The sequence below is a fragment of the Xenopus tropicalis genome, chromosome 2 (genome assembly GCF_000004195.4).
Source record: "Xenopus tropicalis strain Nigerian chromosome 2, UCB_Xtro_10.0, whole genome shotgun sequence".
NCBI classification, from domain to species: Eukaryota; Metazoa; Chordata; class Amphibia; order Anura; family Pipidae; genus Xenopus; species Xenopus tropicalis.
Genome location: NC_030678.2, coordinates 112379993 through 112396036, shown reverse-complemented (window position 1 = coordinate 112396036; position 16044 = coordinate 112379993). Strand labels below are relative to the sequence as shown.

The 16044-nt window shown below is 36.6% G+C and overlaps 1 protein-coding gene across 4 annotated transcripts in view; it reads right to left on the bottom strand.

Annotated features, from left to right (window-relative positions):
- Positions 1-16044, bottom strand: part of aff3 (AF4/FMR2 family member 3) — a 135051-nt gene that overhangs the window by 113329 nt on the left and 5678 nt on the right. For all 4 annotated transcript variants that reach the window (XM_031897011.1, XM_031897014.1, XM_031897012.1 and 1 more), the window contains exon 2: positions 1016-1124. The gene's annotated coding sequence lies outside the window, so the exon portion shown is untranslated. The remainder of the gene's footprint in view (positions 1-1015; positions 1125-16044) is intronic.

Genomic DNA, 16044 nt, shown 5'->3' with positions numbered 1-16044 from the left:
CATGATGCTCTATTCTCACCTTTTTTCATATAACTTTTTGATATACTTCAGTCACTCTTTACTGATGAGCTGCAAATTGGAGTGATGTCACCCTGTTGCCTTTCCACCCCCACCCCCTTCCTGCACAGCAACTCATTAGCAGAACAATGGACAGCTCCCTGGCATCTCTGGTGAAGGACTCAGCTGCACCTTCATGTTTCTATGCCACTTCACCTGCTCTGCTTTGGTTTGGGCTAACAGCACTGCTGGTAGACACTGCCCCATGTGGAAATGGGCAAAGCTGCCAACACTGCCACCCATCTAATCAAGGATGGTGGCACATGAGGAGATTTGTTACCCACAGGAAATTTGTGCTACCAAGGGCGACAAATGCTCCCAAAATTCCTTTGCATTGGTGTCAGTGTAAATCTATTTAAAATGGGTGGCATGGGTGGCTTTAAGCATCCCTCTGGCAGCTACAGTAAAAAACACTGTGAAAAAAAACTGCACCATGAGCCATTAACCCAAATTAGCTTGTACAGTAAAGCATATATAGGATGGTACATTGACTCATATGAACAATAACTCCAGATCCTAAATAGGGAGTTACAGTAGTAGTGGCACCCAAACTACATTAAATACAGTAAGAGACAGAGGGTAGTAACACCACAAATACAGTTAGAGGCAGTAGAAAGTTTAGTCCCAAATACATTAAAAGGAGTGATGTATTTCCAGGAAGGAAGAGCTACATGTGAATTTTACATTAATTTGCTTTCAAAACAAATTAATGCAGTTAAAGGGAATAGTAGGGGTTAAGAAATAGTAATAATAATATTACTAATGCTCAATAGAAAAAAGTTTTTAAAGGCAACCTGAAGTTCAAGGAACTGTCCATTCCCCACAGTGCTGAAGGAGTCTTAAAACTGCTCTGGGAAATCCAGATACTGGCTTAGCACAGGGAACGCTTCTTTACCTATGCAAAATCCTGCTATGTTGTGCACAGCTACGGATTTGTATAAACACAACTCAGTTTTACCTTAAAGGGTTAACTGAAGAGGGGGTAATTTGTAGAGCAAATACCCTCACTTTGAGTCCTTCTTTGCCATTCCTTTCCACGAAGCACATTTTTACCTTGATCATATCCACTGTCAAAAAGAAAGCAGAAAAGTAGGTAAAAATCTCACAACCTAGTATAGTATAAAATCCAGTGCTACAAATCTAGGAAATGAAGACAGATGGCTAAGATACTAAGAACATGAATCTGATTAATGTCATCCCTGGCAGTCAGGGCAAATTGTGGTCTCTGGATGTTCCTGTATTTTCCTAGCACACAGAACAGATAATTGAATTTTTTCAGGAACAAAATAAAAAATCATTAGACAGGATCAACATGTTCTGAACCTCCCTGGTTACAGAGTTACAGAAGCAGAATAGAAAAAAACAGTCATTTAGAGATTACAGTTCAATCAAAGGGCTAGCAGAATCTCAGAACCTCTGTGATTTGTGGTGGTGTCTCTGACTGCTGTGTAAAATGTACCATTTTTAAAAGCAAAATCCTTAGGATCTGCAAAAATGTAACACCTGAATAGATTACAATAACAAAGCACATAATAATATTATTAAACATTACATTTACATGTATTCTTTTACATTCAACATACAATACAAAACAATCATATTAAAAATTTGTTGTCTTTTGGTGGTGACTCTTTACCTCCATTCCCTGAAGTGCTATTAAAACTATGTGCAGCACTGAATTTTTTACAGCTGTACTTTGTATTCTGATCTCTGTTAATCATCCAAAGTCATCAAACTGCTCCCTAATCAATCCCTTCCTCTTACTGATTTGACACACGCGCACCTCCTGAACATGAAAAATGCATGGGGAATGAATTGTGTCGCTGCACATCTGAGTGATTCTGATCATAAGAGAAGGAAATGTGGAGCTTATCCAAGTAAAGCAGCAAGCTGGAAGAGGAGAAATCTCTTGTGACCTATCTATAGAAGACGTGATTTAATTTTGATGTGCTCTGATGAATGCCATGCTTAGTTTGAATGTCACCTGAAAGATGCAAATACTGTATAGCTGACATATTTGCTTATTCCTCTTTTGGCTTAGTACTCACGAGTAAAATGTCTATGATTCTTAGCTAGTGCTTAAAAGCTTTCCTTCCATGGGGAATTCTAGCTCACAATTTGCCATGGCTTATGCATCTCTGCCATGGTCTAAATTCAGAACAAAGAGAACACAACAATTTTAACCACATGTACTGTATATTATACTATAAAATTTTTTTTAGAGGTTTCAATAAAATAAAGTAACATTTGGTAAAGCATTTGGTGAGCTGAGTATTTTTTCTGTTTGTATTAGACTTATAGACAGACCATGGAAATCCTCTGAACAAGGTTTACTTAAAAGGGAAGTATTTTATCAACATTAGTTGAGGTTTGTTGATAGTAGGGATGCACCGAATCAAGGATTCGGTTCAAGATTCAGGCCTTTCCAGCAGGATTCGGGCAAATCCATGCCTCTGGCCGAACCAAATTCTTAAAATCATGTGACTTTGTCATATAAACACTTTTTACATATGCAAATTAGGATTCGGTTTGGAATTTACCAGATTCAGGGGTTCGTTGGATCCTAAAATAGTGGATTTGCATCCCTAGTTGATAGAAAGAATTGTCAGTAGGCTGCTGGTTTGTTTTGTATGTGCTTGTGTGAGATATGTTGCAGAATGTGACTTTAAACTCAATTTTAGAATCAGCACCTTTTTTTACCTAACCACCTACAATCAGATTGTATTTGTTGGATATTATACCAACAAATCCTAAGTATTGCATCAATCATCTACCTCAGGATAGTGGATGCTCATTAATGCAAACATTTTATATATATAGTATTTTATATATATTATAGACACATTTCCATTTTCAGGTGCCTACCTTCATTAAGAGCAAATCTAAGGGCAACAGTAATGAAATTAGTGAATTGGTCCCTATACAAACTTTAACCATATACTGAATTCAGGGTAACATCATAAGGACATAAATATGCTAGTCCATGGGGAAACAAGATCTACCATAGAAAATGGAGCTCAACATGTCGCTGATGAAATGAACCATCCAACTAAGATCATTTCTCTAAAATTGATTATGTATATAAATGTCCGTGTAAAAAATGTATTCATTCTTGGCAGTTTTGATGTTGTTTCTCCACCTTTTTTACATTAGTCTTACTAAATCAGCTTCTCAAAAAGGGGGTTTATTTCCCCCTTTAATGAAGAAGATAGACCAATATTATCCACTTTCATAATGCAACACTGAGGTAATCTCTTCAAGTTTACCTTTAAATTAACAAGCAACTTTTAACTTTGTCCATTTCTGCCTTTTTACTGCCTGCAATTAAAAAAAAAACTTTATATGATATTTGGAATTCTGACCCCCACCAATCAAAAAACACATGGACTGTTTTATTTCTATTCTTATTACCCATTACTAATCTGTCTTCTCACACCTAATCTTTCATTATGACTTCCAACCTGCTACCTTGTTGCTAAGGTAAGCAATGTAAATATTTCTTAAACCAGAAATAAAAATGAAGACTAACTGCAAATTGTCTATGAATCATGCTATCCACATCATACTTAAAGTTAATTTTAAGGTGAACTATCCCTTTAACAGCCAAAGCAACACAATTCTGTTTTACATCACAACAGCTATCTAGTTTTGATAGCCTCTTAATTTCAGTTACTGTTTACCATTTACAGAGCTAGTACAATGTATAAATGACATTGCATTTCAGTTTTTTGCTGTGATTCTTTTTTTCTTCATTGTTATTCCTGTCTTCTCATTGCCCAATTTATTGGTGCCAGTTCCATTTTAGAACTCCATAAAAATGATGACTGATTGAAAAATACAGTGTTAATGGATTCCAGCAAGCTTTTATGGATGCCAGCGTTATGTTGCTGAGGATGAATTGCTTTCCCTAATGAAATTCAACCCTTTTGTGCACTTAGAAGAAGATGTCACACACTGATGAATTTGGAACTTGATCATGATTTTGTACCTTGTAACACAATCGGACAATTCTATTAAAAAAATCTACTTCTTATGAGAAAAAAAACAAAAAGATTATTGCAGTTCTAGATAATAGGGCATTACTAGGTATATAAAAGTTGTTTTATTCTGGGATACTGCATGTGCATGTTTTCCCTTCTAAACAGACACCTAGGGGTTTAGGGTTTTTCAGATTAGCAACTGTCAGGGTAATTGAATGTAATCATGTTACAAAAATACAATAACTAGACCAGGCCTTAGACAGATAAAGTGCATAGAAGGCTTGCTTAAAGACTTTACCTCCAGGCACAAACTGAGAACAGATATCAGTCTCTGACATAGCCTCAGATAAGATGAATGTCTTCTCCTGCAGCTTTTTTTGCTACGTCCAATAAATTACTTTACCTCAGCCAAAATGCCCTGTTATACTTCACTTCTCTTTTCACAGCATGTTATGTTCCAGGCACAAATGAATAAGTGATATTTACTCAAACATCAGCCCAGGAAAGTATATGCTTTGAATTTTAATAATAAAGCTGAGTTTTCAAATATATATATACAGTATATATTTATATAAATATAGTTGATAGTCTTTGCAACTTGTTTGGTAAGACATGGCAACCAATTAATATATAGCATTTACTGATCAGATGAAACAAATATCTAATTGATTGTTGTGGGTTACTAGATATAGGCAAATCTAATACTTTTTATTCCATTAACCCCAAAGTATTTAGCTCATTTGACCTTAAAAAAAAAACCTTAAAACCATGTTTCTCAAAATCGCTGGCCAAATGAAGGCAGACAGGCACATTTTGTTCATGGATGATTCAATCTTGTCATTCGCATAAATATGCAAGTTATAGATCACCTTTGGTCCAGTATTCAGTGAAATCTTTTTGTAATGGATGCAGTGATTTAATAAAAGGTCCACTAGAAACAGATCCACTAGACTTTTTAAAAGAGCAAACAGATTTTTTAATATTGAAATTTGATGTGGGGCTAGATATATCTTAGTTTCCCAGGTGCCCACAGCCATGTGACTTGTGCTTTGATAAATTTCAATCTCTCTTTACTGCTGCAAGATAGCAGCTCCTTGACACCATTGCTGAAGGAATCAGCTACCTGAACTGATATAGGCTAATAGCACTGCTGGTATTGTCTTAAATTTTTGTGAGTGGTAAATATACTTTCCCATAACTGCCCCATGTGCCATTAGCGTGTACAGTAAAAGAGATATGTATACACAGTATGCACTTGTAAATAATGGTACAATGACTTCTATTATTAATAACTCCAGATTATACAGTGAGGGGCGGAAGTAGTGGCACCCAAAATACATTTTAAATAAAGTGAGAGACATTGGGTAGTGGCACCACAAATACATTAAATAAAGTGAGAAGCAGCGAGAACTTTAGTCAAATACATTAATACAAATTAGAGGCAATGATTTCTGACACCCCAGACACCCTTCTCCTTTCAAAAAGCAGGTTTCTTGAAGGCTGAAGAAGATTTCACCATTGTAGAGATCAAATGATTTCAGAAATCATTTGCATTGCTAAATGCCACCTAGAGGTAGACATAAGAATAGCAAGAAGGCAAGAAGGAGAAACCCTGTATTATGCAACTTGGGTCATATGGACTAGATTATCTGAAAGCAGTTCCGTGTAGTGCTGGCTCCTTCTGAAAGCTCAGAATCAGATACAATGCTCTGAGATGGCTGCCTACATACCAATATTACAATATAGTTGTAGATCATACCCTAACTAAGTCACATTTATATTTCCTGTTGCCACAAATGGACCTGTGAAGTTGGAACAAACAAAAGATTACATTTCAAATACGGTGTTATTCTTGTTGGTTCAAGAATAACATTTTAAATGGTAGAGTAAATTATTTGCAATATAAACAGTGAAATTTAGAAATAAAAAGTACACCATAAAAAGATAGAATCCCTTTAAGTATACTCTACCTTCATAATGGAATGCTTGAACTCTTGGAACAAAATAAATTAAATACAAAGAGCTGTTCTACCAACTCCATGGTTACACAAGATGCATTTAAATTACAGAGAGAGGACTACAATGGAAAAAAGAAAAAAATATTTTTAAGTTCTAATTCTAAGCATGCAGCTTAGATAGGTTTCTGTCTAGTGCCATCCACTACAAAGGTAAATGGAAATATATATTGATTCTACTGTATTGGGGTAGCATCTTCCACTTCAGATAATGTAACAGCTACCGTAACACAAGGACTAATGTGTATCCAAATAGATTTTATTGCTACTTTCAAATGTGGCGTATATAAACATGTCAGTCCTCCCAGAGTACCTCAGTAAAGACTTAAAGCTCTATTTAATGCATGGCAATAAATATAAATATTTCTGTGTATCTGCACACAGTCTGGCTGGTTTTATATTTTCTCAAATAAATGCTATTGTATAGTTGCTACAAGAAGAAATCATTACCACACAATTAATAAAATAAGCTACTATAAAAAATATGCTCCTATTTGCTCCATTTGTTACTCATATGACCAGAAAAAAACTGAGAACAAAAATATTTTCACATGATATTGTATCATTTTGATCTGTTATTATGCATGGATATTACCTCCAGACATGTAACACATAATTTATGACTTCAGTGGTTTTGATACTTTCTCTCACAGTTAGTTGGAATATGATTCATGTTGAATATGTTGATAATTTGTTAGCTAAAAAAGTTTGTTAATAACAAATCAGAATTGTGGTCATAAGAACTGCACTGCCCATTAAATGGCATATAAAGGCATAACATTCTTATATGTTTATCACATATAGCATACATAGAAGATCTGTCCATCAGCGCTCTGTTTGCCACCAATATTAACATTTTCTCTCTGTATTATTCCTCAGTATTACAAAGATTTATTAGTATTGGAATCTTTAAATTTTCAATTTGTTTTTTATCAAGAAATAAAGTCGAAAGTGCACTTATTTATTAAAAAAAAAACTCAAATCAGGGTCAATTAAGAAATTTTAAACCCCCCAATAACGAAGTGTAATCACATTCTACACGTCATTTTCAATGAGTCTACCAACTTTCAAAGAAATGTAAAAAACCTGAATTGAAAAAATTGCTAACATTTAGCCTAGGATAACACTCATTTCCCCATATGTAGTAAAAGGCACTACGTTTGCCCGGTAGCAGTAACCCATAGCAACAGTTCAGAAATTCAGAAAACTGGAAATCACTTGGGGTAGAAAAGATGATGTTTATTCGACATATACGTGGGTTCTAAACTCAAAGAGTTTAAATAGTGTTTTTACAACACACAAAAACAAGCTTATAAGAAACTGTTATCAGAATGTTACATTGTAGTTCTGAACTCAAGGACATGGCTAATCTAACCATAAGTCCTGAAACAGCACTAACCACTTAATGGGGGCATAAATCTGCAGGCTCACTCTGCCTATACAGATTTTGCCATTACACAACTAATAAGATGCTTGCTTTAAAACAGGTGACCAGTAAATTCCACCTGCTGATTGGTTACTATGGGTTACTGCTCCAGGGCAAACAGTGCTTTTTATATCATAACCCCAAATGACTTCTCAATGAATAAACTTAACAATATTTAGATACCAAATTTTTTGCAATTTTTTTGAGTGTAATAAATCTTGAATATTTGAGTTTCATAAACTCTAATTCAAGTTTGTAAGCACAAAAACCTTGAATTGCAATAAAAACACAAATTCAAACATTGATAAATCTGCCTCATAATGTGAGAAATTAGGGATACTTCTAAATTCCTCTAAAAGGTTTAGAAAGTCCAGCAAACAATTCAAATGAGCTGGTAGTAGTTAAAGGGGTGGTTCGCCTTTAAGTAACCTTTTAGTATGGTATAGAATGACTAATTTTAAGCAACTTTTCAATTGGTCTTCAATATTTATTTTTTTATAGTTTTTGAACTATTTACCTTCTTCTTCTAACTCTGCAGCTTGTAAATGGAGATGACTGGCCACAGCAGCCAAAAAAACTATTGCTCTTTAAGGCTACAGTTTTCTTGTTATTGTTACATTTTATAACTTCTTTTTCTATTCAGGTCCTCGCCTATTCATGCACCAGTCTCTCATTAACACCACTTCCTGGTTGCTAAGGTAATTTGGACCCTAGCAACCAGATAGCTGCTGAAACTCCAAACTGAGGAGCTGCTGAACAAAAATTGAAATAACTTAAAAAAATAAAAATAATAAAAAATGAATACAAATTGGAAATTGTCTCAGAATGTAACTTTCTACTACATCATACTGAAAGCTAACTGAGAGGCGAACAACCCCTTTAAAGGAAAACTATACCCCCAACAGATTTGTTTATAGTTTATATTAGGTAGTAACTAACTTGTTGAACTTTGCATCTGCCAATTACTTTTTACAGCCTATTAGAAATAAATTAGGTTAACAGGAATAAACAATCTTAAGTCAATTTTGTATAGGCTAAACTTGAGATTTCCAACTGAGATGTTGGGGACTGTCATTTAAAACAGATGGCTGTGTTCCAATTGGGAACCTTAAACTAAAAAATTAAGTAAGATGAGAACACTGTCAACTTGATAGAAATGTCAAAGTACAGTTTAAGAACTTGGCAAAGACTAAACATTGCTCCCTGGCTGGATCTACTGTCTACTTGAAACACACAGGCCAAAGCTGGAGTGGCATTAGAGACTGATGTAACTGAATGAAAACTGATGCAGCCCACTCCCTGCTCTTGGTGGTAATTCATGTGCAAGACAGTCTGGGGCAATAGGAAAGGGACTATCCCCAAAGTTGTCTTTTTCTATAGGCAAAAGCCCTTAGGTGCCTATAAAGGTAATATGGCCCTGATAATAATGGCAACATTCCTATCAGTAATGTATAGTTTAATGGTACACAGCAGACTGCTTTATTAACTCAATAGATAATAAGGGTCACTTACAATCTGTGTATTGCAAAATTGCTGCAGCTGCCGTGGTGAATATAGCACTGCTACATTCATGAGGGACGGGGGCCATGTAGGTGAAGCAACATTGGTTGCTACTAATCACTGCAGAAAGACAGTTATTTGTCTTTCAGTACAGTATACATAAGCTAACACAATGGTTATCAGGACCAAATGGAAAAAAAATTCTAAGGTTTAATAAGGAATTTTAAGCTCTGCATAGCTTAGTCTTGTTAAAGTTCTAACATATTTCACTGATATAATCACTTATAACCAATAGATATCTAGCAGATTTCTAGCTTCTAGAGCAACACTGCTTAAGTTTGTGTGTGTCTGAAAATCTGCTTCAGAATGATACCGAATGAAAGATATACCAACTGGAAGTTATATCAGCCACCAAAAATAATTTCCACAAATACTGTATACATATGTTCAGTTATGGGGTTAATATTATATTTAATTTTTAAACTGTATTTATAATATATGCTTCCGTTTTAATGCATCATTCACCACTGCATTCCTTACATGACAAGCAATGTTTAAAATACAATATACTGCATGACAGAACTTTAGAATTCCTTAGAGAGAAGTGAATATACTATACTAATAAACTAATTCACAATATTAGTGTGGTTCTTTGGATTTGGTACTACAACAGTTAGAAAAATTATGTCATACAGCCACAATTTTGCCTTCAATTCTAGAGTACAGACATTGAAGTCCTTTTGCCATTGTTCAATGAATAACAGAGTGCATTTTACCTTCGGAGATCAATATATTTACTTTACTATATCTCTGCACTACAGTACCATATCTCGTCATATAAAGCCATGAAGATAAAATATTGGTGATTCATCTGACAACCTATTAAAAATCAATGCCCTTAACTACAAAACGATCCCAAGGTCTCTGAATCATAACAAGAGATGGGGTATATTTATGAAGCTCTCTCAACCCATTAACACACTTATTGATACATTTAGTTGAACTGTAAGTGGGATGTCTTTCTCCACAGTTTATTCTGTAACCCATTCCATTGACAATCACAGTGCCTAAAGACATGACTTGAGGTAATTGATGTGCCTACTTGTAAATTTCTTTGTAGGGAAATACTTTCATTCCTACTGAGATGGCCTTATGAAAAGCTACAAATGTTCTTTAGGTTGCCCAAGCCAAACAACATTTAATCTTCCTAGATTTATAATCTACTTTTTCTGACTAGGTACTTCTATTGCTGACCATGCAACTTAAATAAGGCCAAGGGAAAATTCACAGGGGATATAATCCTCTCAAACAAAAGCATGCATCAACATTTAAGGTTCCTAAGCAATGTTAAATAAAAATAAATCATATCACATCAAAACTGGTAACCTCATCTGTAATAAACAGTACAAAGCTTGCCTAGAGACAGTAACCCCTATAAACCAAAATTATATTTGTTTTTAAACAGGTTACCCTTAAACACTACCTATTAACTGATTGCTATAGGTGACTTTGTATCTTCTAGTACAGTGCTGTCCAACTGGTGGCCCGCGACCCCCCTCTGTGTGGCCCCCCACCTGTCTGGCTGCTTTGATGGCTTACTCTTGTGTAAGCTTTAAATGGTATCAGTACTGTGATTAACTTCCCCCCCTGCATGGTTCACACCTCACATTCAGGCTGTAATCCCCCTGTATTGTTTAAAAATGTAATCCCCTGTGTTGTTCACACCTTTTAATCCCTGCATTGTTCACCCCCTGCAGTGTTCACACCTCAGGCCCACATTGTTCCCCTGTTCACACCTCAGACTGTAGGAGCAGTAGAAACCCATAAATAATCCCTGCACACTACAAAAAGAACATATACTGAGGTGGTACTGCAGTTAAAAAGTTTTTTAATATATAGTTATTGTGCAGACTGTAGGAGCAGTGCCAGCATTGTGTCACTGTATGCTGCCTGTGTGTGCCATACACACACAGGCAGGGTAGGGCAGGCAGAGTATGGCACACACAGGCAGGGTAGGGCAGGCAGAGTATGGCACACACAGGCAGGGTAGGGCAGGCAGAGTATGGCACACACAGGCAGGGTAGGGCAGGCAGAGTATGGCACACACAGGCAGGGTAGGGCAGGCAGAGTATGACACACACAGGCTGGGTAGGGCAGGCAGAGTATGGCACACACAGGCAGGGTATGGCACACACAGGCCAAGTATGGCACAAACCAGCCAAGAATGGCACACACAGGCAGGGTAGGGAAGGCAGAGTATGGCACACACAGGCAGGGTAGGGAAGGCAGAGTATGGCACACACAGGCAGCATAGGGCAAGCAGAGTATGGCACACACAGGCAGGGTAGGGAAGGCAGAGTATGGCACACACAGGCAGGGTAGGGAAGGCAGAATATGGCAGGTTTTTGCTGTACTACAACCATTAATATGGGTTAACACGGGTGTGATTTCAAGTGGGTGTGGTTTCAAAAAGGGGAGTGGTTAAAACTGGCTTCCATTATCGGCCCTCCACCACGTAGGTCGGAAAAATTCCGGCCCTCGGTACCACAGAAGTTGGACAGCACTGTTCTAGTACATTGCAAAAAAAAAAAAGCAAACATTATAAAATGATCATAGTGAGTACAAGCAATATTTTAAATCATACTATGGGGCCTATTCATTAAAGTATGATTGGGTACGAATGCTAAAAATTTGTACTTTTTTCTAAGTTTTAGAACTGTGCATATTTTCTGCGATTTTTTCGTTAATTTCTGCAGCTTTTTCGTGCTTTGCAACAATTTGTGCAACAAAATCATATCGTCGCAATGAGTACGAAAGTTTAGTTATTCATTCAAGGTTCGGTATCGTGACTTTCCTTTGGCCAGGTTGCAGCTCCAGAGTGCCATTGAGTCCTATGGAAGGCTTCCAAAAACATGCACCAAAGGTTTAAAGTTAGAAAGTTTTTTGCGCGTAACTTTCAGATTGTACCACGATAATTTCATACGACCATGATGTGATCCAAAATTTTTGTATTCAATACAAATTTTTCCAACTCGTAGTTTTTAATGTATGAAATTCAGCCCCTTAGTTTAATGGAAATATTAAGATGTGACAGTATAACAGCCCAGCTTCTATATAAGTGTTAATGCCATTTATATTTTGGCCTGCATTAGGTGTGACTGCTCAGAATCTCTCTAGCATCAACCACTGCACCACCATTTTTCACTGCCTTAGTGCTATCTCTAATTTCTCTTGCATTAAACAAGTAGTGATCTGTGCAAGCAAATAGGAGACATGGCCTGCAGGGGTGTATTTATTCCCCCGAGGCATAAGCATCTGAGGGCCTGTGCCAAGGGCAGCAGGTTTGGGGGTAGGCCCTTGTGTGCCTAATTTTCTTTTTTTTTTTTTTACAAAAAAAAAAAACTGGGGGGTGAGGGGGTAGGGGGTCCCAGCACTCTGTGTAATGTCACTTCTGCAACATTGGGAACTGTGACATGCATATGATGTGCGTGACGTCATGTGCATAACGTAGATATGTGCAACATCATGCATACACTGCGCATGATGTCATGTGCATGGTATAGGGGTGTATTTAGGTCTGGTGCTTACCGGACCCTAACAACCAACAAGACTGTAATAGTTTTGGCTTCTAGTGTCAAACTACATCTAAAGGAGGTTTTGTATTGAATGTCAGCAGCTTTCAGAAAGTAGGTAGCTGAATATTCCTGTTGTAACAGAAAGAGACTGTGTGCAGACTTCCTTCTCACATGAATCATGATTCAGTATACTTTTTAGGTTCATTCTAAAATTGCAATACTCAAGACTGGATAAAAAAAAATAAGATTAATAGCAGTCCATTAGCTCCATTTCATCTTCAGGCTTAGTGTAAAATGTACACTGTTAAAAAGAAATACAGGGCTGGGAATGTAATGAATTGCTAACATTGACAGTACATCACTAAGTGACATGGGTTAATTCAAATGCTCTAATTGAGTGTTTCTCTGGCAGAGGTGCAGAAATAGTTCACTCATTGCGCCTATGATTACTAGGCCAAATAGCAAGTAGTTTTCATACAGTCTGATTTATTTCATTCACTCAAATGAAAGTGACTTCTGCTTGCATTTCCCAGAGCAAATTTCACAATGAATTATGCTCTGTCAATATACTATTTTATATTGCATTAACTACCTGTCATCTGTTAGACTATAAAGCTGATTGTATGTTATTTTTAGACTTAGAAGAGACAGGTTTATATATTTATTCAACATAAAAATGAAGCTCTGCACATGGGTGATTTCTGGTGTTTTAGTACATAGTGGAGGTCATATGAGAAGTTTTTGAACTTAGGCCTAGAATGGGAATCTCCTGACCCCTAGAAAAAAAAAGCCCAGACTGCCACTGGTGCAGCTTTACTCAAAGAACCAAAGGAAAACTTTAATATACAGCATTTTGAGTATTTAAAATTATAGCCAAGAATAAGCAACACCTTGTATCCAATTTTTTTTCACTTTTCCCCTTACATTTACTTTATTTTAAAAGTGTGTAAATTCCAGACCCTATATAATTTGAAGTAGGATATTTATATAAAGGCAGTATTAAGACCTCTAAACCATAAAAATTCAAGAAAGTCCAAAGTTAGGGAATCAGAAAAGAAAGAAACTTAAACTTAGATCATTAGTAAGAAAGTAAAATCTCATTATTTTTTAAAGAGACACTTGCAAATACTCTACTCAATTACTGTACTTGTATTACACCGGAATTACGTCTGTAAAACCATGACACTTTGTTCTTCAGTTGGCTAAATAAACACAATTGGTATTAACAGAATCTTCTTAAAAGATTAAATAGAGCAGGTTAAAACATTGCAGGGGTAATGCGTACCATCAATCCACAATGCAGAAACCACTTGTGCCTAACACAAATATATGTACCCCAAACATGGGCCCCCCCTTTTAAGATGGGATTGCTACAATGTTGTGGTTGGGAGGCTTGCATGTCTCTGTGACCCAGAGAGCTATGCTGGTTGGAGCTTATGCTCCTGGTAGGGACACACTTGCCAAGAATAAAAGTGACTCCCCAGTCCTCTAGGTTTGGGGGTTAAACTTTAGGGCTTACAGCCCTTACTTATAAAACAAATTATGTTACAGAAAAAGCAACAAGGAAATATTCTACTACCACTGTATTCAACAATCTTTATGAATCTCCCCAACATGCCATCCCACTGGATGCATCTTCAGTCGCCTGAAATTGCCTCGCAAGGGCAACTTCAGAAAACTAATTAAAAAATTACTTCAATTTTGGATCCTGAAAGACCTTTTTACCCCTAATAATGTCAGCATCAGTTATTAATTAATCAAGATTATAACTGCAGTCAAGTGAACGATGCAGAAATGCTTTGTTTTAGTTTCTGAAACTGCATCCTGCTATCTTTGTCGTTTTATCTTTTGTCTACATTCCCAATCAACATTGATAGTCAGAGTACAATAAGAATGATATATTTTGGCAGAAAAATCAAAATTGCCAAATCTTTTCAGCAAAGTATGCCAAGAGTAAAAACCAACATTCTGATTTTAAAGACCCAGAAGAATATACAGTTCTGCAAATAAAACAAGTGCGTTAGGAAACGGCAATGCTTCTGCTTAACAAGAGCTTATTTTCTAATGAGAATTAAGCATTTCTCTGTCACTTACTTCTAATTCATAATAGCAGATGTAATATTAAAATGCTTGCACACGAAATAATCTAAATTAGAAACCCTGCTAGTTTTCATGCATTTGCAAAGAAGGAACAGATGTAACAGAAAGGGCACATTAACTCTAATTGCAATTGTAGACTACTACTAACAGCTTATAGGAACACAAGAGACAAACCACACTGGAGGGTGTACATGAAACTGAAACTGGAGCAGCATAGGGCTACAGTCTGTATAAAGTATACAGCAACCCATTTGCTTACAAAATACAATTTTGCAGGCATTCTTTTTGCAAGATCTGCACAATGCAAATTAATAAAATGGGACAAAAAGTTAAATTTTTCATTGGCTCTGGGTAACAAGGATATGAGCTGTACCAACTGTAGCCGGATACAAATTGAAGTTAAAAACACTAAAAGAGAAAAAGAATACTCTAAGAAGATACTACAGACTAAGAGATAAGATTAGAGTTTGTTGGTCTTCTCTAGTTACATATATATATATATATATACACAAGGGTGCACAGATCCTAAACACAGCAATCCCTGCCTTTTACCTGCTCTATACAGTGCAGGGCCTCAATTAGCAGGTTCCAGTTCCTTTAGTTTACTTGAGCTTAATATAATGGATACAGGGACACAATATATGTGGTTTCTGTGAGGTCACTACCAAGGCATTAGATATACCATGGAACACAGTGAAGACAGTCATCATCAAGTGGAGAAAATATGGCACAACTGCGACATTACCAAGAACTGGACATCCCTCCAAAATTGATAAAAGACGAGAAGAAAACTGGTCAGGGAGGCTACCAAGAGGCCTACAGCAACATTAAAGGAGCTGCAGGAATATCTGGCAAGTACTGGCTGTGTGGTACATGTGACAACAATATCCCTTATTCTTAATATGTCTGGGCTATGGGGTAGAGTGGCAAGACGAAAGCCTTTTCTTATGAAGAAAAACATCCAAGTCAGGCTACATTTTGCAAAAACACATCTGAAGTCTCCCAAAAGCATGTGGGAAAAGGTGTTAAGGTCTGATGAAACCAAGGTTGAACTTTTTGGCCATAATTCCAAAAAATATGTTTGGCGCAAAAACAATACTGCACATCACCAAGAGAACACAATACCCACAGTGAAGCATGGTGGTGGCAGCATCATGCTTTGGGGCTGTTTTTCTTCAGCTGGAACTGGGGCCTTAGTTAAGGAACAGTTGCAAATACCAGGTTTTTGGCACAAAACCTTCAGGCTTCTGCTAGAAAGCTGAACATGAGGACGAACTTCATCTTTCAGCATGACAATGACCCAAAGCATACATCCAAATCAACAAAGGAATGGCTTCACCGGAAGAAAGAGCCCAGACCTGAATTAAAAATTGAAAATCTGTGGGGTGATC